Here is a 25,357-nt window from a genome sequence, read left to right on the forward strand (position 1 = left end):
GGGGGGGGGGGGGGGAGTAGGGAAGAAGAGGAGAGGGGGAGGAAGGCAAAGGGACAGAGAGAAATGGGAAGATAGAGGTGAGAGAGAAATAGAGACAGATACACACAGATATATAGAGATAGAGACAAAAATGTAAGAAAGGAAGGAGGAAAGGAAAAGGAAGGGAAAGGGGAAGGGAAGACAAAAGAAAGGATAGAAAGAAGCCTTCCATAGCTTAAAGTTGAATTAAGACATGTGGGACACCCTGCATAAATGCTACCTATCATTATGATAGCCGAACCCCCTCATTTTGCAGATGAGGAAAATGATCCCCAGAGAGGTGAAGTGATTAATAATAGCTACCATTATCTGGATTTGCAAAACACTCTCCATATGTTGTCTCATTTAATGCTCACAACAGCCCTGAGAATGCAGGTGCCATCATTAGCTCCATTTAGCAGCTGGGGAAACTGAGGCTCAGAGAGTTTGAATGAACTCTGGCTCTCCCAACTGCCGTATGGCACCGTGGCCTCGTGACAATCTAGTCCCCGAAGGTCACATGGATAACGTTTAAAGCCAGGTTCTCTGGATCCCGGGGAAGGCATCCAGGCTCAGCCTCAGAGTCACCATTCCCTTGCTGGCTCCTTCCTTGCCAGCGCCCCGAGATCCATTCTGTGCACTCTCGCTCGATCTCCAGGGCCTCATCTCTGGCAGCCTCATCACGGCCTCCATCATCGCCCCAGCCTTCCTCTAGCATCCTGCTTCCATGACTCCCATGGTCTACTAGACACTGCCATGGAGATGTTCTCCATCACCACAAACTCAAGGTCTAAAACTGAACACAACAGCATCCCCCCAGACTCTCTCCACATTCTCAACCCCCCAGTTTCCATGAATGATGGAAACCATCCTTTCAGTCATCCAAATGCCCAAACCCAATGGTCACTAAGTCCTACTGAGTCTCCCTTTCTAAGTTCTATTACACCTCCGCTACTATCTCCATTCTCACCGAGGAGAACACTTTATCCTCTCTCCTTCTAGAAGCAGCCAGGTGGCACAGGCAAGTCAGGAAGGTGAGTTGAGACACTACCTCCGACTCTTACTAGCTGTGTGACCCTGGGCAAATCACTTAACCATTGTGTTTGCCTCACATTCCTCATCTGTAAAGTGGAGATAATAACAGCACCTGCCTTTCAGGGTCATTGTGAAAATCAAATGAGATAATATTTCTATAGTGCTCTGAAAACTTTAAGGTAATGTGTGTGTATGTGTGTGTGTATGTATGTGTTTGTACATATATGTGTGTGCTTTCATTAATTAATACATTTTATTACTAATAACAGTATTTTTCTTCTGAGTGGTATCCCTGCCCACTCTAATCCATCCTATGCCATATCAATCTTTTAAAAACAAGGTTTCCTTTTCAAACATTAATCCTTTTCAGTGCTGATTTTATACGGGTGCTGTATGGCTTATGCTATTGTATGGCTGTAATTTGTGGGATATTATAGACCTTGAGCAATTGCATACCACATAGAGGGCAATGCAGAATCACACAGTGGCCATGAGCAGGCAATAGGGAGCCATTGAAGATGATTTTCCCTGAGCATTCTCTCTGGCTGTTCCCATGCCTGGAATGCTCTCCTTCCTCCACTCTGACTACTGACCTCACTGGCTTCTTATGTTTTAGCTTTTACTGGAAGCCTTCCCTAATTCCTCTTAACTTCCAGTGCCTTCCCTCTGTTAATTATTTCCCATTTGTACTATATATATAGCTTGGCTTGTATATACTTGTTTGCATGTTATCCCCCCCATTAGACTGTAAACTCCTTGAGGGCAGGGAGCATCTTTTGCCTCTTTTTGTGTCTCTAGCAGTTGGTATGCTGCCTGACACATGGCAGGTGCTTAATAAATGTTTGCTGTTGTTATTGACTGATTGATTGAAGAGGAGGGAGGACAGCGGAGTGGAAAGAGGTGATACATTCAGATCTGTTTTATGAAAATCAAAATGGTAGCTGTATGGAGGATGATTTGGAGAGGGGAGAGAATGGAGGCGGGGAGACCCATCAGGAAGCTTGTGAAATAGTCTAGATCAGACATGATGGATGGGGTCTAAAACAGAACAGAGGCTGCATGTTAGGGAGTCAGATGGCAGCAAGACTTTGTACCCTTCTAGGGTACAATCAACAGAACGAGGAAAGTAGAGGATGAGTTTGGGAGGCAAAGAGGTTCTGTCTTTGGCATGTTGAGTCCAAACCATAGCAGGGATCCTTATCTAGCTCCAGCTTGGACCAGAGGGTCTTTGAGGTCCCTTGTAGTAGGTCATTTCAGAAGTGATCTCGAATTTAGATCAGGAAAGGTTGTCAGAAGCCATCTACTCCAGCCTCTTAATTTTATTGATGATGAAGCTGGGACCAATAAAAGTTAGATGACTTGCCCAGGGTTGCACACCTAGCAAGCACCTCACTCCCATCTTCCTCCACCATGCCCTATCCATTCCACTGCTCAAGAACTTGTTCATTTTGTAGCTGTTTCCATTCAGGCTGACCGTAACAAGTCGGATGTTTTTCCATATACAATACAAGCTCTTTCTTTGAAGCAAATCTGGATCTGCTAGAAGCAGCCTTATCTCTTCCATGTCCCTAGAGTCTGAAAGTGACTGGAATTCCCATTTCTACTGTGACTTTGTTCCTGCGTCTGGTCTCTATATTGCACAGTTCTGCCTATGCTAAGAAAGAAGGAAGGGAGGGGGGCAGTGAGAGTCACGAGCACAATGTGAGATTATCCAGTAGTGACCCAGGGGCCAAGCAACATTAGTGCATTCCAGGAGGAGGCCCATTCAGCAGTTCTGGCTCTGCAAAGGTCGCTGTGATGCAAGACCCAAGGGAAGGAAGGGTTGAGTGATTGGCCTTCCAGGAAGATGCCTGAGGTGGGGAGGGAATAGTCCAATTAGGCCTGGGGCTTGGAGAGCCTGGGGCATGTCTCTGACCGGGGAAAATATTCAGCAAGTAGACTGCAGCCCATTTCCAGTGATGGCCTTTGTATCTGAAGTGCACTTGGGGGTAGTGGACAGGCAATGTACCGTCTGATGGGGAGAGGATGGGATAATGGCCAGCCAGTGCTGCATCGGCATCCAGGAAATGGAACAAGATGCAAAGCTCCTTAACCTTTTCTCATTCCTGGAGTCCTTTGGCAGCAGTCTGGAGAAACCTATGGAGGCCCTACTCATAAGCATGTTTTAAGGGCATAAAGTAAAATACATGGGACTGCAAAGGAAAACAAATATATGGGAACAGGTATCAAAACATATATAAAAAACACAAGTTCACACAGTCTAGCTTAGGAAGACCTGGCCTAAAAGAAGGCCTTCAGCATTCTGGATGGATTGAAGAATTGTGTAAACTGAAAGCTGGAAGGGATCCTTCTGTCCATCCTCACCCAAAATGTATCTGTAAAACCAGCTGAGCTAGAGCTATGGGATGACAAAACGTGGCTAGGCTGCAATCTGCATAAGTGGGGAGGCTTCTCCAATTAGGGAGATCACAGATCACTCAGTCAACCATAGACAAGCATTTATTAAGCTCTTACAGAAATACTGAGGCATAAGAGATCAAACGGGAGAGACAATATAATGAATCCTGGTTCAAAGACCAGCTGGGAGGAGAAAGGATGGCTGAGGCCTGAATTCAGGAAGACCTCGGTCCAAATCCCAAAGGTTACTTAACCTTTGTCTGATCTGTAAAGCTGGGATTTTCCTGGGGTTGTTGTTAGGATACAATGAGATGATATTTGTAATTTTTGATTTGTGAATCTTAAAGCACCATATGAATACTGGTGAGGGTGATGATGATGGTGGTGATGGTCATGGAAAGAGCAAATAAAGCAATGCCCAGAGACCTGAGAAAACAGCTAACAGGTACTAAAGGCACTTTATTGTGTATGTATGAGTGTATGTGTGTAAGCGTGTGTGTATTTGTGTGTGTGTGTATGTGAGAGAGCTATGATTTCATCAATGCGGGAAACTCTCAGAGTAGAAAATTCCTCCACTGATGTGGAAAGCCACCTTGAGGAACTGAGAAATTAAGTGACTTACCTAGGGTCACACAGTCAGTATGTGTCTAAGGGGAGTGCTGAACCCTGGCCTTCCTCACTCCAAGACCAGCCCTCTCTCTACTATATCACATTGCCTTTCACTGAAATGGTATCATAGTATTACAGATTTAAAGCTGGCAGGGTTCTCAGAGATGATCTAGTCAAACCCTCATTTTACACAGCTGGAGACTGAGGCAGAGGAAGGTGAAGTCACCTGTTTAGAGCTACAGAGCTAGTAAGTGTCCCAGGCAAGATCTGAATTCAGGGCCTTCTGGTTCTAAGTCCGGTGCCCTATCCCCTCTGCCACATTGCCTCTCCAACATTAGAAACAGAGAAATGTTCTTTCTTGTTTCTTCCTTGTCCCTGCATCTCATAATATTTGTATAGAAAGGCACACAAAGACCATCAAGTTGAATTAGTTCTAATGATCAATTTTAGTTCAATTCTAATTAAACAATTTCAATTTAATTAATGCCAGCTAAGAAATCAGCCCAAATTACAAATGTAAATGTTGAACTTTAAATACAAGGTCCTCCCTGCTCATTGCACTTTAAAGAATTCGCCTGCGAAGGCAGATGGGAATTTTAACCTCTGTCTCCTCCGTGAAGGAGAAGCTGGGTGTTCTGTGGAGCAAGGAGACCAGAGAACGTTTAGTCCAAGATGCCAACCAACTCGTGCACCTGCCCACACTCCAAGACGTCAGTGGGTCTAGGATCTCACTGAAGGGATCTCAGGCTGCACCACAGAAGACCAGGTCCAGGGCTAGAAAACATCTGCTGGAGATTGATCAAGACAGCAAAGGGCTTTGAGTTCCTGTGATAGGAAAACGGGGTGAAAGAACTGGGGAAGTTTAGCCTGGAGAAATGAATACTCAGGGAATTAGGTATTTGAAGAGATGGAAAGAGGGCTTGGCTTATTCTGCCTAGCCCTGGAAAGCAGAATCACCAGGCATGGGCAGGAGGTGCCTAGAGGCAGATTTAGGTCTGGGCTCCTAAAATATGAGCCATCCCAAAGTGGAAAGGTGGTGGGCCCCTTAAGATTGGAGGTCTTCAAGCTGAGCCCAGATGACCCTTCATTGGTAATGTCATGGAGAGGAATATTGTGCAGGTATGGTGTAGACAGGAGCTACACACAGTGCCTGGTAAAGTAGGTGCTTAATGAAGAATGACTGATTGAGGGGTCCTGCTAACTCTGAATTTCTGTGGTGTTTTGTTTTTTTCTGAATAGGAAAGAAAGTTCACTTTTGGGGAATTATTCCCATAACTCTAATAATTTTTGATACTTGTCAGGAATTCTTGGCTCGTGAAGGCTGAGCTAGGCAGAGCTCAGATCCTGGAGTTTCTCTGATCACAACTACAAGCCACAGACCTAATATCTAAATGTGAGCTATTATTCATAACATTGATATGTTTTGGTTTTGTTGACCCAGAAAGGTCCAGAATTACAGCCCTATCTCAGACACTTAAGAATTGTGTGAACCAAGGGCTGCTAAGTGGCGGAATGCCCACAGAGTTTCAGTCTGACCTCAGGCACTTACTAGAGGTGTGACCCTGGGGAAGTCACTTAACCCCTGCCTACAAGTAGAGAAGGAAATGGCCAGTCACTCCAGTATCCTGGCCATGGACAAGTGGTCCGCGGAGCCACAAAGCGCTGGACATGACCAGCTATCAACAACAACCCTGGGTACATTATTTAGACCCCTCTAAACCTGAACTTCCTTAATTTGGTTTGTACATGGCAGGCTCCAAGAGCTCCTTCTGAGCTAACTAACTGTGTGAGGGGGGCAGGAGCTTTTGGCAGTTTCCTGGGACTGATCCAATAATTCTTGGTTCTTAACCTAGGGAGGGGTCCCATGGATAGATGTGTCTGTGAACTAAGATGGGAAAACAATTAAATCTTTATTTTCCTTAACACTAAATTTCAATCCTTTACATTTTATTTTATGCTTTTAAAAACACTGTTCTGAGAAGGGGTATGTAGGGCTCAGTAGACTACTAAAGGGCGTGGAGTCTGTGACACAAAAAAGGTGAAGAACCACTTAATTAAGGCACAGAAAGTGAATTGTAAAGAGCTTTGGATTTGGAGTCAGAAGTCCTGGGTTCAAACTCTACCTCTACTACTTACTACCTGCATGACCTTGGGAAAGTCAATTTAAATGGGTCTCAGTGTCCTCTATTATATACTTTCTCCCATGGGATCCCCCATTTATGATCTTTCATCCCAACCTTTTCTCAGTGAAAAAAATATGATTGGGAGAGAGTCATTTGCCATTAACGTTTCAAGATGATGTAGCAGAAGGGCGGAGTAGCAGAATACTAGAGTTAATTAATTTAATAATGCCATTAAATATTGTCGGGGCTCTCGGATCATCCTTAGCTTGGTTAATGCCCATAGTCCATTCACTTGCTGACTGCCAAGGGTGACCACAGGTTGTGAGACGTTAACTTCTGCCCCACGGGGATGACACTTAGCCCATCTCATTTAATTCCTGACCTTCACTAAGCAGTGAGGTCCTAATCCCTCGATTTTTATAATCTTTAGTGGGAAACATTAAAGTATGGAGAGACTCCAGTTGGCAGAAATCTTTATGTTCTTCTCACAGCAAAAGCCATAAATCCGAAGGTTGACCTTTCGTATGCAGGTCATATATGACACCTGGTTCACTTTTGTCCATTCGTATAGGATTTATAGGAGGGTCTAGAGATACAGGGCATGAAAGATGAACTTTAATGAAATGTCTTTCAAATATGCATACTTACTAAAAATCTCACCTACCCACTACCTGCCCCCTCTACCACAAAAAAGCTGGCCTATGTCCTTTGAAAAATTACATCCTGTCTACAATGCCGAAGCCAGTCTCAACTGAATCTACACCTTCCTTCCAGTGGATTCCCCTAAATCAGGAGTAAATTGCATCTGGAATATGTGGATGAAAATGTGTATAAGATTTACAGAAGATAATCTCGCCAAATTCCAACATTATATTTTCAAACTTGTAAAAAATTCTTAAGGTGTTCCTCCCTCTTTTTCCCCCTTGGAGTCCAAACCTGCCCTCCTCCAAACTTTTAAATTTTGGTTATGGGCACCATCCTCCCAGCCTCCCAAGTGTGCAACCTTGGAGCTGTTTTCCACTCACAGAATCAAAGCACCAAAGATTTAGAAGAGCAATGGAGGTCATGAAGGTCACCCTCCCATTGTATAAATGAGGAAAACTGAGGCACAGTTCCCTGAGGTCACTCAGATAACCCATTTCTTCCTAAGTCCAAGTCCACTGTCTCATCCCCCATGTCCCACATGTCGCCATGTCTTGTCAAGTTTATCTCCATAACATTTCCTGGGCTTCTCTGTTTCTTTTCACTCACACAGCCTCAATCCTCATTCAGGCTCTTACCACCTTTGGCCTGGATTATTTCACTAACCTCCTAAGAGGTCTCTTCCCTCTCCATTCCATTTTCCCCACATTGCATCCAAATCAATATTCCTAAACAATAGCACTGACGGCATCATTCTCTACCCTACTAACTCACCTTTACTCAAAAAATCTTCAAAGGCATCCCATCCTATCCTATTCTAGGAGAAAAGAAGAAATCTTCAGTCTAGCTCTGACAGTCATCTGCTATTTGCTCTCTCTCTCAGCTTCCCTTCTTTCTTACTTCATAATAATATTATTCTTTTTCACATACTTTATATTCTAGGCCAGATGGCTGCATCACCTTCCTCCACACATTTGCCCAAGTCTTCCCCTGTATCTGAATGTATTCCTTCCTCACTTTTATCTCATAGTTTCCTTGGAAGCCCAGTTCAGGTGGCTACATGCCTGTGCAAAGCCTTGAAGTTACTAACACTTTCTCTCTCTGGAAACGACTTGGCATTTGCTTACTTGGGTTCTTACCCTCCTCCCAAAAGAATGTAAGTTCCCTGGGGGCAGGGGTTGTTTGGCTTATGCTTTTGTACCCCAAGGACCTACCATGGTAGGCACTTGATGCATACTTGTCAGAATGGATGAAGTCAGTCATCTAAGTTGGGAAGGGCCCTTTAAGGTTGTTCAGCCCGTCTTCTTCAAGGTCCCCATCAAGCCTGGGTCAAATGCTTCCAGGAAGAGTCAGCCCACTGACTCACACAATAGCCCACTTTCTCTTCAGATACCTGTGAGTCTTAGAATTGTCCTTTTCTGGAGCTGAAATCTACCCCTCTGGAACATGCACTCCCTGTCCTCAGCTCTGTCCTCTGTGCACGTACAAAACAAGTCTCTTCTCTCTTCCACATGATGGCCCTTCAGAAATTAGGAAACAGCTAGCCTACCTACTCTTGTGTAGGATAAACGTCGCCACTTCCTACAGTCAGTGGTTTTATGTCCTGTCACAAACAAGGTCCCCTGCCTCTGAACACACTCTGATGCCCCCCTCAAAAAACCTGGGGCCCAGAAATGAGCATGTGATTCTAGCTGAGGCCTAACCATCAGGGGAGGGGGCACCATGGGACGGTCAGCTCCCTTTTTCCTGGATACTATGCCACCAATTATGCACCATCAAAGCAACAAAAGATGGCGCTAGCTTTGGGGGCACAGGGGCATAGATGGAAGGGCCCTTAAAAAATCACTGACTCCACTCCCTCATTTGCAATGAGGCTGTAAGAGGTTATAAGTGTAGGTGGATAGATGGAGGGGGGAGAAGGCATGGATGATGGAGAGATGCCTGCAGATATGGTGCACGTGTTCTCATATGCTTGTCAGGGGAGAAGGAAAAGGGCTGGAAGTGTCAACAAGGCTAGAAATGGAAAACTAAAGCCTTAGCCTCCTTGTGTTTCTGGGGACAACCCTATCTGGAAGCAGACGTGGATCCTGGGTAGAGGCGTTCAGAGGGAGAGATTCTTAATAGTTAGAAGGTTAAGACAAACACCCCATACAGCTTTAGGCATCTGGGCTGTGCTTGAAGGAAGCTAGGAGTTCTACAAGGTGGGGTGAGCAAAAAAGTGCTTTCCAGACACGGGGGAACACGTGGGCAAAGGTGTGGAGGTGGGAGATGGAATGCTGAGTTTGGGGAACAATTATTAGGCTAGTTTAGCTGAAAGATAGTGTGTGTGAAGGGGAGCAGTCTGAAAGAAACTGGAAGGGCAGGTGGGAGGCAGGAGCAGCTTTGTGGGGGCCTTCAAATGGTAGGCGAAAAGCAGTAGGACTCTTGCTCCAACCCTGGCCTCCCCCCTGAGGATTATTTCCATTTTATTCTGACTAGAGCTTGACTCTACATCATTGTTGAACTCCTGGAGGGCAGAAATCTGTCTTTTGCCTTTCTTTGCACCCTTTGTGCTTAGCACAAGGGCTGGGACATAGTAGGTGCTTAATTTTCACTGCCTGAGCTGTCTCTCTCTCTCTTTTTTTTTTAACTGTACCAGGAATGCTTCCTTAGTCCCACTCCAGAAAAGCAATTGTTTTTCACAATCTCCCGCAAAAATGGGCACAAATAACAACAGGGATGCCCAACACACTCCCGGGCTATGCCACTGGAGAGAGATCCATGCCTTTAGAAAGGCCCTCGCCCCACTCCGACTGTCCCAAGGAATAAATAATGTAGAAGGCAGGGAGGAAGCTGATTAACTTAGGGAGAATGGTCTTTGCTATGTAAACACGTGAAGATTTCAGAGGCCCCCCCAAAAGGGGAGGGAGAACAGACACCTTCCTCCCTTCCTCCCTCCTCTACTGTCTCACTGGCTATTCTCTCCTTGTAACAACGATCGTTCTAGCCACTCTGGAGGAGTCGATAAATTGACTGGGGGCCCTGGTGCAGGAGCGAGGCAGGCTAATCCAATACCCCATTATCTGTGATGGAGAGAGCATACACATGTGTGCATACGCTTGTGTGTGTGTGTGTGTGTGTGTGCGCGTGTATGTGCATGTGTGTGTGCGTGTGTCCAGAAGGAACGGAAGGAATGAATCAGCAGAGCCAGAGATGGGAAACTGAGGCCTTAGTTGTGCTGTATTCCTGGGAACAAGCCTACGGGAAGGGATATGTGGGTATCCAGTGTGGGAGCCCATGGGGGTAGGGTCATGGAACCCAAGGGCGGTTAGACAGAAACTTCACACTTGGAGAAAACAATGCAGGCTCGGCCACAATGTATGTATGTAGGGCTCCCTGAAGTCCCTGCAGTATTTCCGTCACTTAGGCAATCTCCAATTCAATGAGGATCACCACCCCATTAGAGCTGATTATATCAGCTGTGTATCTGACAAAATAAACATTTAGAAACTGTGCTCCCAGATTCATAAGTGGGCTTTGCACCCGCTCTCGCTTCCCACAGCTAGCACAAATTTAATAGTTTTTAAATACAGAATTATAAGCTGCCCAGAGACTCTCCACCAGCATTTCTCTATCCATTTCCCCAAATAACGGGAGAGTGCTGCCGCTGGCAGAGCTTGGACACCCTCGCTGAGAGTGTGTTAAGCAAGTTCTTAATAAGTAATATCAGCCTACTGATTAATGAGAGAATTAATGGCACAAGTTATGGGAAACTGGAGGAGGGGAGACAATGACCACAGGCCCAGTGAGGAAAAAGGGGATGTGACTGGCATGATGGTGGCCAGACTCAGAGAAGAGGCGTTGCCCCCTAAAGAAATCTGCTCAACTACCTCAGTTACAAGGCTGCTTAGCACAAGTTGGGGGGCTGCGCCAGGTCTTCCCTGTCTGGGCTTGTCTCACCCAGAACTCAAGTCTCAGCTAAAGTCCCATCTTGTAGAAGAAATCTCTTCTGTTCCTCTCAATGCTAATGCCTTCCCCCAGAAGGGGATGACCCACCAGAGCTCACCCTCTGATAGCACCTGGGGTCCCCTCCCTTCTCCACCTTGTGTGGATTCTCTGGAAGAGGAGCATCTCCCAGACACTGCCTTGACTTGCTGGTTCCTGTCTGATACAGGCAAGTCACAATATGTAGGATCTCAGCTCAGGAGAGCCCTGGGAAGTAGGTTACCCTAATTTTGCAGTGGAGGAAACTGAGGCAGAGATTAAAATGAGTTGCCAGGGTCCCATAGCTAGGAAGTATCTGAGGCCAGATTTGAACTCAGGAAGATGTGCTCCTCTCTCCCAGCCTAGGACCCTGTGGAGTCACCCAGTTGCCCACACACCAGACCCAGCTGGTGTAGGCATCAAGGCCAGAACTGACTGTCCCTAACTCAGCATCCTCTAACACAACACAGTGAAATTACAGCTTATTTGCCGACAGGTTATTCATCAGTTAATGTGCAAAGAATTTTGGAAGTGAAAAGCCAATTAAAGTGCTAAATTATTTCTGCTATGAAATGGAGAATTCTGATGCCATAGGGGAAACTGTGATGTGTGTGTTTCAGGGAACTGAGAGCTGGGGAATGACACTAAGTGGATGGAATTCATGGGAACATCCCAAACAGGTGTTCCTTGGATAAAAGTACAATAGCTAACAATAACAATAGCTTCCATTTATACCAGCTATTACATAAATATAATATGGGTAAAGAGGTCTTCCTGATTCCAAGTCCAACATTCTCTCCACTGTGACACCAGGCTGCTTTTGCAACCTTCAAAATGCGGACTGCGAAGTCGATGCTGTCACTTAACACAACAGACATATTATGAAAAAAAAAATCCATTTAGCAAAGACTGAAGTCCTTACTGTGTGTCTGTACAAGGACAATTTCCATGTTGAGGATTAAGAGATAACAGGACGGAGAATGACAAGACACTTTTACTTGTATCAGGGAGATGTCCATGGATAGGTGGGACAGGAGGCAGACTGTGGTGAGTGTGTCTCGGAGTTTGTGACTGAAACGATTTTAAATGGCCCTGGAGACTCTGTGGCCTCAAGGAATGTTATGCTGTAAAACAAGAACATTCCCCATGGATGGATCCCACATGTTAGTTACCAGAATCAGGCTCACAGAGATGCAGAGAGCCAGGGCTCTTAACTTAAGCTGGGATCTTTCAGATTTCAAGGCATCCATGAACTTTTTTTTTTTTAAATATCTGGATAACTGTATTTCAGTACAATTATTTTCCTCTGTTATCTGGTGTATTTTATTTTACATGTTTTAAAACATTATGCTGAGAAGGGATCCAGAGCCTTCACCAGACTGGCTGAGGGGTTCAGGACATAAACAAGTAAAGAGCCCTTGGACTAGAGCAAGGGGCCAAAACACAACAAAAATTCAATTTCATAGAGATAAGTGACTTCAAACACCAGGCTGGCCACAGGGTGTGGCCACAGCAACTCAAGTCTATGCTGCTTAGGTTGACCAAACCAGCATGACAATCTTGAGGCTGGCATGCCTGGAGGAGAATGGTAGAGGGGTTGCTATTGGCATTAGTGGTGGGCGTATTACCACTGACAAAACTGGAGTTCTTTGAAGTAATGAGGTAATAAAATTCTAAGAATCAGCTGAACTAGCCAGAGGACTAGATAGGTGTGGTTGGGCAATGGCTCCTGTGAAAAGGAGCTAGGTGGTTTGAAAGGCTTCCAGGCAACAGAATTCTATGGAAACTTGAATAGCTGATATTATCACAGGCAGCAGAAGAAATGTGGAGTCCAGAATCAGAGAGGTGACAGTCTTGGAGCTCTCTGCCCTGATCAGACCACATCTGGAGTCACCATATTGAAGGAAGGGCATTGATAGCTGGAGAGCCACCAGAGAAGGGCAGCCAGATGGCAAAAGACCTCACAACTGTGTTCTGTGAGAAGCTAGAGAATGGAGAAGACTTGGAAGTCTTCTAGGAAAGGCAACTAAGTGTAATGAGAGGAACAGCTAATAGTTATACATTGCTTTAAGGTTTGCTTTTATTTATGCATACTTTTTATATTTATATATTGCTTTAAACTTTTTAAGATTTTTAAATACATTATCTCATTTCTTTTTTAAGAAGATTGACTTCTAGACCATAGCAAGAGGTACATTCAACAAGGACATTAGGACATTTGGAGTTGACTCAGCTAAGAAAGCTACCTTGCCTCAGTTTGCCCATTGTGCTTTGCATGGTATATTTCCTGTCATAGTTGCAAGGGCCCTCAGAAGACACCTAGTCTGACTCCCTCATTTACAGATGAGGATACTGAGATTGAGGAAAAAGTGACTTCCCTAGGTCCCTCAGAGAGTAAAAGGCAGTGCCAGGATTAGGGTTGCCTTACATGCTGGCTGGGTGGATTTGAACTCAGGTCCTCTGACTTCTAAGTCACCGGTCTTTCCATTGCATCATGATTATAGCTCAATAAAAGGAAACATTTCCTAAGACCTTGGACAAACTGACCTGCAGTATAATAAGCTGTCTGGGAAGATGCTGAGTCTCCCTTGGAAGGCAACGTGATTGATGCCATGGTTCCTTGTGGGACTCTATCCAAGTCACTCGATGTCCCTAGGGCCTCAGTTTCCTCATCAGTAAAGTGAGGGGGCCCTTTGACATTTCCTTCAGGCCTAGAGCTATGATCCCATAGGATTCAAATCTCAGCTTTGCCACTGGCTACCTGTGTGACCCTGGGCACTTGACTCAACTTCCCTGGGGCTTTGGTTTCACACCTGGAAGTCACTGTGTGGAGAATGGATGGATGGCCCCCTGCCAGGGATGGGGAAGGGTTCCCTCTTCATTTTGAGGCTGTTCCTTGAGGGCAGCAGAGTAAGCCTGGCAAAGAATCAGCATTTACTAAATGCTTGTTGAACTGCCTTGGGTTTGGATTGCAAAAGCTTTTTTTGGGTGATCCAGTAATTTTGTTAAGGGAATCCTAAGCCCCACCTAAATCTGGACGGTTCCACCAGCAGGGCTCTTCAAGTGAAGCCCTTCCTCTGGACATGCGCCCAGCATCAGGGCAGGCCTTGCCCACCCCTGCAGTTTGTCTCTCTGCCTGCCCTCGGAAGCTCTGTTTATCTGAGCGAGGTAAGTGGAGACTGCTCTTTTTTCAGAGGAAACATCTGGTTCCAAGAACATGGGAGATGTTGCCGGCTGGGTGATGAAGTCAGTAGCCCAGGAGCCAGAGGGTACTATTTCATAGGCTTTCTCTGCAGTCGGACAACAAAACAACCCAACCCAACCCAGCTCAGCTCAGGAACAGCCCTCAAATGCTGCCTTCTCCAGCTTCTGTTTACTAGAAAAAGTAGGCCCCAAGATCTGCTCCTTCTAATCACTCAAGATCTGGGATTCCTACGCCTTGAATGAGATGCTCACTCCACAAAGAATTTGTGTTCTCTCAGTGTTTCCAGGAAATTTCCCAGGGCTGTAAGTTACAGATGAGGTAATTTCCACATTGGATGTTCATCGTATTGATGAAATCACAGGTCTGGACCCTCCCCCTTCTCCCCCTCTACACTGCCTGCCCCAAATCATTAAGCTGTTTTTCTTTAAGTCTAAATCTGCCTCTCTCCCTCTTGTCCCTGATTTGGTCTTCTTGGGCCAAAGCAGAAAGAGTCTAACCATTTTTTCCATATTAGAAGATTGCTCTCTCATTCTGTCCTCTGTTCTTCCCAGTCCCCAAACAGGCAGAATACCTCTATTTCCTGTAACTGATTCTTATATGGCACAAGCTTCTGCCATCTTGCTTCCCTTCCTTTAGTTCAATGATTCTCAATCCAGAGTCCACAGATTTCAAGGGATCTATGAACTTGACAGTCAAAAGTTTTTCAAATTTTTATTAGCCTCTAAGTCTAACTGAAAGTTAGCATTCATTTACTTAATGTTTTTGTTCAATGCCAAAGGAGTCCTTGCCACAACAAACATGATGGGGCCCTGCCTTCGACATTCTCACTTACCAGGGTCCTTCCTAAAATATCCAGCCCAGATCTGAACACAATACTTGGTCCAGACTTGGTCATGATGGAGCCTGGTGAACTAGGATTTTCCTCATTCTGGACATTATTCAGTCTAATATCAGCTACTTCTCTTTTTCTGGTCCTTCTCCATTATATTAATAGTCACATTTATGGTTTTAGTGGGTGTAACTGCTTCATTCACTGGCCTCGCAGTTCACTGGATGAAGGGTGGGCTGACAGTGTGTCTCCAGGAACCCTCCTGTGGTTCAGGACAGTGATAAGTCTGGAGACTGGGCTGGACAAAGGCTAATGGAAAGAACCAGGAATGTTTATTTAGCCTGGACAAGAAAACATCTGAGGGGGACACAGTATCTATCCTTACATATTTGAAGGCCAAATTAATATTTCTTTTTCATTTTACTTTTTCAAATTCATATTTCTAAAGAACTGATCAGAGACTGAGTGATCTGAGACTACCCTGCTTAACAGTCTTCAGGGGCTCCCTGCTGGTGACGAGGAAACGAGCCTTTTCATCTTCTACTGAAAGCTCTGTATGATCTGAATCTAGATGACAAGTCCCCTTCCCATCTTCTAAACTCTAGCCAAATCGGCTTATCTGCTTTCCCCTAAGCTGATCTTTCCTCTTCTGTCTCTATGCCTTGGCAGAGGCCTAAAGTGCATTCCTTCTTCATCCCCCCTTCTTGGGATCCTTAGCTTCTTCCAGCACTCAGTTCCTGTCACCTCTTATGGGGAGTCTTTCATGATTTCTCCTACTGCCGAGCGTTCCCTCTTCAAAAGATTTTATATTTCTTTGTTTTTATATGTTCTATTTTTACATTTCTTTGTTTCCTCCAATAGAATAAAAGCTCCCTGAGGGAAGGGCCTGTTCTTTTTTTGTGTGTGTATCCTAAATGCCTTGGAATCAATCAATGAAGCAACAAATATTTATTAAAGCATCTATTGTGGGCCTGCTATTGTGCTGGGGACATAGAGAAGGCATTTTGTGATTATTTATGAAATTGAGTTGAAGTTTGCTCGGTCTGCTTGGTCCCAGATGGCAGAAGTAGACACAATAAGCAGGAGGCAGAGAGAGACAGATTTGGAACCAAACTAATGACAATGAAAACTTTCTAAAAACGAAGCTGTGCCCTGGTGATGGACTGGGGATACCGAATGCAGGCAGCATACACTGCTCTGTTCTGCTTGACTATAGACGTCTGTCTTTTTTTTTCAATGGGGGGAGGTGGAAGGGAAAAAAAAAAACCAACCCAATTTTTCTTAAGTTGGAAAAAAATAAAATAAACTTTAAGAAAAGGAATGAGAGCTGTCCCCCATATAGTGGGCTCTTTAAAGAGCTGGTGAGCTCTCTCTCCTGGAAGGATTCAGGTTGGGGCTGTTACTTGATCAGGTACAGGCTGAGTGAGATGGTCCCGAAGGCCCCTACAGCTCAGAGAGTCTGGGATTCTTTGCAACGTTTTCTGTTTGCAAGCATTACTCAGTCCATTTGTATCATGTGCAGCTGGTGGGACCTTGCTGTAAACAAAATGGAATCCAGCTCCGAGGGCCAAGAAGACCAGAGGGTGGAGTTGAAGGGAAGCTTTTGGGTCATCCATCAGTGGCTGTGACAGAAAGGGATGAGGGAGAGCTCCCCTCCTCCCCCCCAAGGAGCTATATCTTTGTCCCTAATTCTCCTGACTGGGGAAATCTAAACCATGCTGGCAAGTTCCATTTGGAAATAAACAAAAGATTCTCTTTATTAAGAAAAATTTTTTCTTTTTTGGAGGGGGTGTTTGGAGCCTGCAAAAAGCCCTGGCAATTCAGTGTGGGAGATGCCTAAGACGGCCAAATTCATTTCTGCCTCGATTGGTAAAGAATTACGAAGACCCATACTGGAAGGAACAAGTGACCTCCCCGGGGGTCACTGTCTGTGTCACCTACGAGATGAAGTAGAGGATGGGGAGGGAGGTCCTGACAGGTCACTCCTCTGGGCTTGGGTGTTAATCTTTAAAGACCAGCATGTGAGGGCTTCTACCACCCCTTCCAGCTCCAGACCTATGATCCTGGGCCTTTGGCTTTGGGTCCCTCATCTGGAAAAAGGAGGGGCCTCCGTTTGTCCCTAAGGTTTGCTCCAGCACCGATCTCAGATCCTAAGGCACTTGTCTGGTTCTCAGCTTCCTCCTCTGGAAAGTGCACATCCCTGATCCTATTCTCTCCCACAGGGCAGCTGTTGGGAGTCAGGTGTGCTCAGGGATTCCTTTCCATGGTCAGGACTCACCTGAGCTAGAAGAGAGACCTGTCCTGGTCATATGAATAACAACAGCTCCTGTTTACACAGAGCTTAAAGTTTACATTTCATGTATTATTTCATTTCTTTCTCACAACAACCCTGGGAGGCACGCGCTATAGCCATCATATTCTTATTTAAAGGCGAGAGAAGCAAGGATCAGAAAAGTGATGTGCCTGGGGTGACAAATATCTCAAGCAGGATTTGAACTCAGGACACGGCTCCAATTTCAATCTACTACCCTTGATTGCCCGTAGGTGGTAGTGGAGGGAAGATGGACCCAACAATGAAACCATTTGATCTTTATCTTTCCCCCTTTCCCAGGACGTCTATTAGCACAGTAGTTGAAGGGGACCACCACACAGCTTGAATTTAGGTGGTTCTGCCTGCTAAGTCCTCGCTCTCCAGACTAGACACACCCAGTTATGGTACAAAGATTCCACCCCCTTCCCATGTAATGGCAGGGCATCCCAAAGCGCCCTTAAGAAAGGAGCAGGGATCACAGATCATGGATCGAGAAATGGAAAGAATTTCCCACGTCAATCAGCCCAACCTCCTCATTTTCGGCTCTAGCAGGCTAAGTGACCTGTCTGAGATCATATAACTAATAAGCAACTGCCAAGATTGGAACCTAGTTCCTTTGACACCCAAACTAGCCTCCTTCCACTTCACTGCCCTCCAGCTAAGACTAAATGCCAGCCAGGAGGCTTAATTCACAATTCTAGTATTCAGGATACTAGACATAATAGAACACCCTCTGAATTTTCATGGCTGCAAATGGCAAAAACCCTCAACTCCACCAACACCATCTCTAATAAAAATTCCACTTGCAGGAGAATCTTTTTTTCTTTTTGGAAAGTGAAAAAATAATGCTTCACTCCGCACTCAGAGCTCGTCAGTCCTCTCTCTGGAGGTGGGACCTCTGGAATTGTCTTGGATCATTGTATTGATCGGCTTTCAGGGTTGCTCACCACTATGATTTTGCTGATACTGCGTACAATGATCTCCTGATCCTGTAGCAGATTCTTAAAGAGAAAATAGGCGCCCACTACTTACTGGCCAACCAGCCAAAGGAATAGGCAGTGGCGAAGACATCTGCACATTCTCTAAAAATGTGCTCTGCCCTCCACCCAAGTGCGACTGTGGCAGTGCTGGGGAAGGGGCTGGGCCTTGTGTCTGGCTCTCCACAGCTGCTGCAATGAACTTCTCAGCTTATTCCTCAGGGACTTTCACAGCCCTGAAATCAGGAGGTGAGGAGGTAAGGGTCAGAGGTGAGGTGCCTGGAGGATCATTTCAGCTCATTGAAATGCAAGGTCAAATGAGGAAGATGGAGTGGGAGGAGGTGAGGGAGGCCGGGGAGGGGCAGCTGAGACCATCCACCTGCAGTCAGTAGCTTTTAATTCTAGCCCAGGAGAACCAAACTCAGCCCATTTCTCTGGTATAGATGGGCTCGGTCAGCCCATTTCCTAAATCATGGTTTGCCAGGCACAAATGAAAAAAGGGAGGAACCGAAGAAATGCCCTCTATATGCATCGAAATGACTTAATAGTAATGTAACTAACTAGTTACTAAGCATGACTTGTGGATATCCCTGCTTCATGTGGTTTCTAGCAAAACACTGAATTGTTTTTTTAAAGAGGGAGGACAAAGGCATCCAGACAGTACAAAATCTATATGCTTCAACTAAACCAGGGATGTGAAAATGGATTTTGATATGTTCTCCAAGTTATCTGCGGTTAGATCTAAGATGGTCCTCCATGACAGAGGGGAGAGATTCTCCTTTGTAACTCTGTGTTCTGGGGCCCTTCAGCTGCTAGTACCAAACCCCCAAACAACTCTGCACCTGCTTTGTGTGTGTATGTATAAGCAGGCTGTCACCAGCTGGCCAACCTGTAAGGTTCCTGAGGGCAGGGAATGGTAATTCACTTTTACCTTTGTACCCTCAGTGCCTTGGGCATATGTGTGTGTGTGTATATGTGTGTGTATGTGTGTGTGTACACACATGCGTATATGTACATATATACACATCTATATATGTAAGTATACATGCATATACACATACGTGTATATATTATATGTAGTGCCATATAGCAAGTATATAGTAGGCATTTAATCAGTCTTTGCTAATTGATCCTAGTTAGAAGGTCACAAGATAATAAGATTGCAGATTTAAAAGATGTAAGGGACCTTTCAAGGTCATCTCTAGTCTAACAGATTAATTTTACAATTGAAGAAACTGAGGCTCAGAAGGGGTAGTCACTCAAACAGTATCACAAGGTAGGAAGAGGCTTGGGCTGGGATTTAGGGGGCTCTGGGTCCAAATCCAGCAAGCTTTCCATAGCATCTTGCTGACTCCTAGTCACATGCATTCATTTTTTGCCCCATTGATGGAATTTAAGCCCCATGAGGCCAAGGACTGTGTCTTGCTGCGCTTTTCATTGCTCCCAGTACTGATCACAACACTCTGCCCACGGGAGGCAGATGGTAAGTGTTTACTGGTTTGATTGGCTATTGTATGTTGAAGTCCAGGTGTGCCTCTGGTGTCCCCCATCCCAGAATTTCCTCATTTTCCCAAAGCTCAAAGTCGGAATGGACCTCAGTAGCCACCGAATCCAACCTTGTCCAGTCTCTGCTCATCATCCCTGACAGGTGGCCATTGGTCTTTGCTTAAAGGCCTCCAGTGAATCTCAGGGGGGAAGGGCCCTTAGAAGCCAACCAACCCAACTCCAACCCCCACCACAAGCCATCCCACAACAGCCTCAAAAAGTGGCCATTCAGACTTTGCTATGAACAATGGAGAACATGTGATTTGGTTATCCCAGGACTTCTCACCATCCGCTTGTCTCCAGGAAGATGGGCTGTGTATCCCACACCGATATTTGTAAGTCTCCCAAGGTGGAAGGAAGTAAATCATATTGCTTGCAAGTCAGGCAGTGAAATCATTTAGTAAGCAAAAGTTACAGCAGCTGTGTCTTCTTTGTCAACAAATCAGGTCCTTGCCAAGCCAAGTGATTCTTGTAATCACCCAAATGCAAATGGTAATTCAGTTTTAAATGGCTTTTCAGACACTGTGATACTGGGGATCAGGAGCAGGGATTGGGGTATGGGTGGTCAGGAGGGGTGGTCTGTCTCATTTGTCATCTTAAAGACTTGTCTTTACTGTTCTGCTGGGGAAGTTTTCTCCTTTGACCAATGATTAAAAGAGGGCCCAGCCCTAGGCCCAGTCTTTGTTTGGGTCTACCTTCGGAGGATTAACTGGTACTGCCATTTGTAACCCTGGTAGGGAAATATTAACATTCTTCTCTAAATCAACAACTTTGCTTAATTGCTCACATTTCAGGGATCAAAGTAAATAATAAAAAACTGTTGAAATAACCATCGTCTTTCTGTTGTGTCTTGGTGATTATGGATATCATTCATTAGAAGTGCAAGGGCCCCCAGGATCAGTGTGAGGGCTGGATGGGGCCCTCCAAGGCCATCCAATCTGGCCCTTTCATTTTACAGAGAAGGAGCCTGTAGGCCAGAGTGACTTGTCCCAGGTTCCTCAGGTCCCAAGTCACAGGCTCACAGACTGAGCTCAGCTGGGCCTCTTACCCTCTCTGCCATGAAGCAGTGAGGAGACTCCTGCATCGAGCCCGAGGCTGGACGAGGAGACTGCCAGGGAGATCCTGGAGGGCCAAGGACTGCTTGTGTTTATTTCTGTATCACCAACACCTAGTATAGTGTCTAGCAAGAGCAGGCATTTAATAAATGCAGGCTGCTTTTTTTTTTCCATCAAACCAACCATATTTAATTTTCTGAATGCAATTATTCAGTTCAAGCCTCTTCCTTCCTCTGTTACCCTACACAGACACTCAGCATGCCACAATGCAGAGAATGCTGACTCTGAAGATGGGCAGCCCGGGGTCGAATCCCATTTCTTTCTTATACATTTGTCACTGTGGCCAAATCACTCACTCTCCTTGGGCCTTAGTTTTTTCCTCTGTATGGCAACAACCACAGCGTGCCAGGCACTGTGCTGAGTGCGCGGCCTCTAGAGCTGGGATCCTTCTATTGAATAAACACACGTTGATTGATTTATTGTCTCTATTTTTAACATTTTCATGAAACATCAAAAGGTCATCTCTGCTTCTCTCATGGAATTTAATTTAACAAGCATCCATTAGGCACCTACTATATGCCAGGTGCTGGGTGAAACAATCTCCATCCTCAAGGGACTTACGATTTATTGGAGATTTGAAAGCGCGTTAGTGGCCCTAGTGTGACCTCTTACTTTCAACATTCTCCGCCAAAGATATTCCAGACTATGCTTCAGCACCTTCAGTGATGGGGGACTCACTCCCTGGAAGGCAACCCTTCTCACTGTATTCAAAAAATCCTTTCTGATCAATGGATCAGAATCTTCCTTTCTATTAACTTCTATCCATTGGCATTTGTTCTGTCCTCTGGAGAGCAACAGGCAGCATCGATTTCTTACATTTTCTATAGGAAAATGAAGATAACTTTACAAGACAGCTGGGGATGCTGGGCCTGGAGTCAGGAAAATCTGAGTTCAAATCCAGCCTGAGATACTTACTAGCTGTGTGACCCTGGGCAAGTCACTTAGCTTCTGTTTGCCTCCATTTTCTCAACTCTAAAACAGGGATAATAATAGTACCCACCTCACAGGATTATTGTGAAGACAAAATAAGATAATAATTGTAAAGCACTTTAGCACAGAGCCTGGCATGTAATAAACAATAATTGCTTCCTTCCTCCTTCCCTCTCTCCCTTCCTTCCTCTTTCCTTCTCTTCCTTCCTCCCTCCCTCCCTTCCTTCCTTCCTTCCTTCCTTCCTGCCTTCCTTCCTTCCTTCCTTCCTCTCTCCCTCCCTCCCTTCCTTCCACTAACTGGCTGCCTGAGGGGATCCCAATTTTAATGCTTGTTAAAAGTGAGGTCTTGGAAAACATACTTAACTTCTGTAAGCCTCAGGTTCCCCCTCTGTAAAGGCAGGGGGTCCTCCAAGGTCCTGTCCAGTTTTAACTGGATGATCCTGTGATCCTACTGGACCACATTTCTTTGCCTTTGTTTTCTCTTTTGGAGACCAGCTGGACAGTCCCCATGGGCCTGCTGAAAGATAAGAAGGCTGTACCAGCCACTCTGGGGCTCTTGGTTTCCAGTGGGTTAATATGTATCCAGAACGTATACGTATCTGTCCTTTCAACTCAGATACCTTCAGAATCAAATGAGGGACTGCTTGTGTCAGCTCTGGGAAGACAGGTCACATGCAAAGTCACTAGTTGGCAAACTGCTTCCAGGTCTCCTTAGTGAAAAATCTCCTTTCTTTTATGAACAAAATATCCCCTCAAAAGAGAGCAGTGCATTTGGAGACGTAAGCTTGTCTAAACTCTGAAAATCCCTAAGGACCATTCTCAGACATAACGGCAATTTATCAATTTGCCTGCGATATGAAAGATGCTGAAATAATTTTGCTTTATGATGAATTTTTATGGTCAAAGCAAGGGTATATCCATAAGTACCAGTGGTATCTTGATAATACATGGAAGATTTCTTCAAGATAGAAAACACCACGGGGGCTACCAATATATATTTTTTATTTTTATTATTTATTTATTTAATGAATTTATTTATTTTTTGCTTTTTGGAGGGGCAACTGGGGTTAAGTGACCTACTCAAGGTCACGTGGCTAGTAAGTGTTAAGTGTCTGAGGCCGCATTTGAACTCAGTTCCTCCTGATTCCAGGGCTGGTGTTCTATTCACTGTGCCACCTAGCCACCCCACTACCAATATTTTTTAAAAGAAACCACTTATGGGTGTCTGTCTATGTGATGTCAGATATCAGAAACTAATATATAGTCATGCCCAGATGGCCGAATTGTACAGTATCTGTCTAATATCATATATAAGTCTATGATATCAGACATATATAGATTTAGGGAAGGGTGGCTGGGAAAGGGGGTGGCTGTCTTCAAATATTTGAAGGACTACTGCCTGCAAGAAGGATTTAATCTGTTCTGCTTGTCCCCAGCCAATAGAATAAGGAGCCATGGAAGGAAACTGGAAGGAGGAGAGTTTAGGCTAGATGTGAGGAAGGCTGTCCCCACAGGGCAATAGGTTGCCTTGGGGGTAGAGGGTTCCTCCTCAGTAGTGGCTTTAAGGAAAGGTGGCCAGACTACTTGTTAGGAATGTTACAGAAATTTCCCCAATAATAAATGTTTGTTTGATGACTGACTTCAGAATTCTGTGACTTTGCAATTTTTATATGAATACCTGTATTTCTTAATTTTTATCCCTTAGGCTTGGGATTATGATGGAAACTTCGTTAGGCAGCTGGAGGGGTGTAGTGTGTGTGACAGAGCTGGATGTAGAGAAAGGAAGATCTGAATTCAAATCTGGTCTCTGACCCTTATAGCTGTGGGACCCTGGACAAGCCACTCTACCTCTGTCTGCCTCAGTCTCCTTGCCTATAAAATGGGGACCATGACAGTATCTAACTCCCCGGTTATAATAATAGCACAACCCCAGGTGGTTGTGAGGATTAAATGCGATATTTGCAAAGAACTGTATGACATATTACTTGCAAAGTGTTATATAAACACTATTATTATCATACACACAGAAATGTAATTATATCATCATAATTAGACCTGGAAGGGACCTCAGAGGCCAGTCAATTTAACTCTTTCATTTTACAGCTCAGGAAACTGAGACCCAGGGAGGGGTCACTGACAGGGACCAGAAAAGGTCCTCAGAAGCTTGCTAGCCCAGCTCCCTCATTTCACAGATGAGGAAACTAAGGTCCAAGGAAGGAAAGTGATTTGCTCAGGCTTATACAAGGACTATAAACAAATAAACTAGAATACAGGGTCGTAGATTTGGAGGTCGTGTCATTCAAGCCTCTCATTTCACAGATGAGGAAATGCAGTACCATGGTGGGGGTTGGGGAGGGGGGCTATGTGTCACAAAATGAAAGGGTTACAGATGTAGGGATGGAAGGGACCTTTGAGTTCATCCAATGGGGCCCCTTGATTATACAAATGGGGAAACTGAGGCCCAGAGGAAAAGCAAATGACCCCAGATCACAATGAGAGTAAATGACAGATTCACTTGGACATGAACTCAGCTCACTACTCTTAACATGCCACCAGAGGAAGGAAGGCATCTGCTGTATGGGACTACCAGGCTGTACTATCTCTCTTATAAGGAACTATAACCTGGATGGAACTCAGGGTTGGAGTTCAACATTGTGGATTATTGCCTGTGCAAAAACCCAAAGTGATTGTTCAATATAATTGGCAAGCTGCAATTTTTTTTTTTGGGGGGGGGGAGATGGCTGGTTGGTACTTAACAGGTGCAGAAAAATACTTGAAAAAGTGTGAGAAACAGAAGAAAAGAAAACCAAAAAATCCAGGAGAGCCGTTGTCTCTGCGAGGTCAGCTTTCTGGAACTATAATGGAGAAACCCGAGTGGTCGAAGACATTAACAGCACATTCCGAAAGCCTGTTTCCTCTATTTTGGTTGATTGTGGGGAGCTTAAAGACATCTTTCAAATCATAGGGAAGATTTGGGCAGTGCAAAGTCAGCGCTGAACTTGGAGAGTTTTATGGGAGGCGCTGAAGAGGGAGGCTTCCACCCCAGGGCTGGGACGGGAGCTGGATTCCCAGGGATGGAGGAAGAGGTTGGGAGGGGAAGAGTTAATCCTCCCTCCTCCTCCTCCTCCTCCTCCTCCCTCCTTACCTCTCCCTCCCCCCACTCCCACCCCAGCTGCCTGAACTGCTGGTGTACTTTCGGTGACCCTGTTTAATGCAGGGAAGGTCTCAAAAACAATGTCCTGCAACCTGTACTGTTGACATAGTCATAAAATAGAACCCTTTACACATGGAGCAAACAGTCCCGGCGCGGCAAATCCATCCTGCTTATGGGTACCTTGTCACTTCTTACAGGCAGAGATTAATAGGAAGCAATAGAGGAAGCCTCTGGAGGTGACGTGGGCATGCACTGGGAACACACACAGAAAAGCACAGACCGTCTCTGACACAGTGGTGGTGTTTGGGTGGAAGCACATGCGGGAAAGGTGGGTCCCATGCCCACTTCAGACAAGAGAACAGATGCTTGGGTTCCCCGCCTGAACTGAGAAACTTCTTTCTCTCTCTCCCCAGTGATGGAGATCAGTTTTTGCAGAGTTCCAAATTCCTTGACTCGGTTTACCTTTTGACCGCAAATGCCTAGCATTGTCTCTTAGCTGGTAAC

The 25,357-nt window shown here is 45.2% G+C and overlaps 1 protein-coding gene across 7 annotated transcripts in view; it reads right to left on the reverse strand.

Annotated features, from left to right (window-relative positions):
* Nucleotides 1-25,357, reverse strand: part of LOC138165284 (nuclear factor 1 A-type) — a 463,507-nt gene that overhangs the window by 27,633 nt on the left and 410,517 nt on the right. The gene's annotated exons all lie outside the window — the stretch shown is intronic.

The sequence above is a fragment of the Petaurus breviceps genome, unplaced genomic scaffold, assembly GCF_028583685.1.
Source record: "Petaurus breviceps papuanus isolate PSGF00001 unplaced genomic scaffold, PetGlider_PUasm1.0 208, whole genome shotgun sequence".
NCBI classification, from domain to species: Eukaryota; Metazoa; Chordata; class Mammalia; order Diprotodontia; family Petauridae; genus Petaurus; species Petaurus breviceps.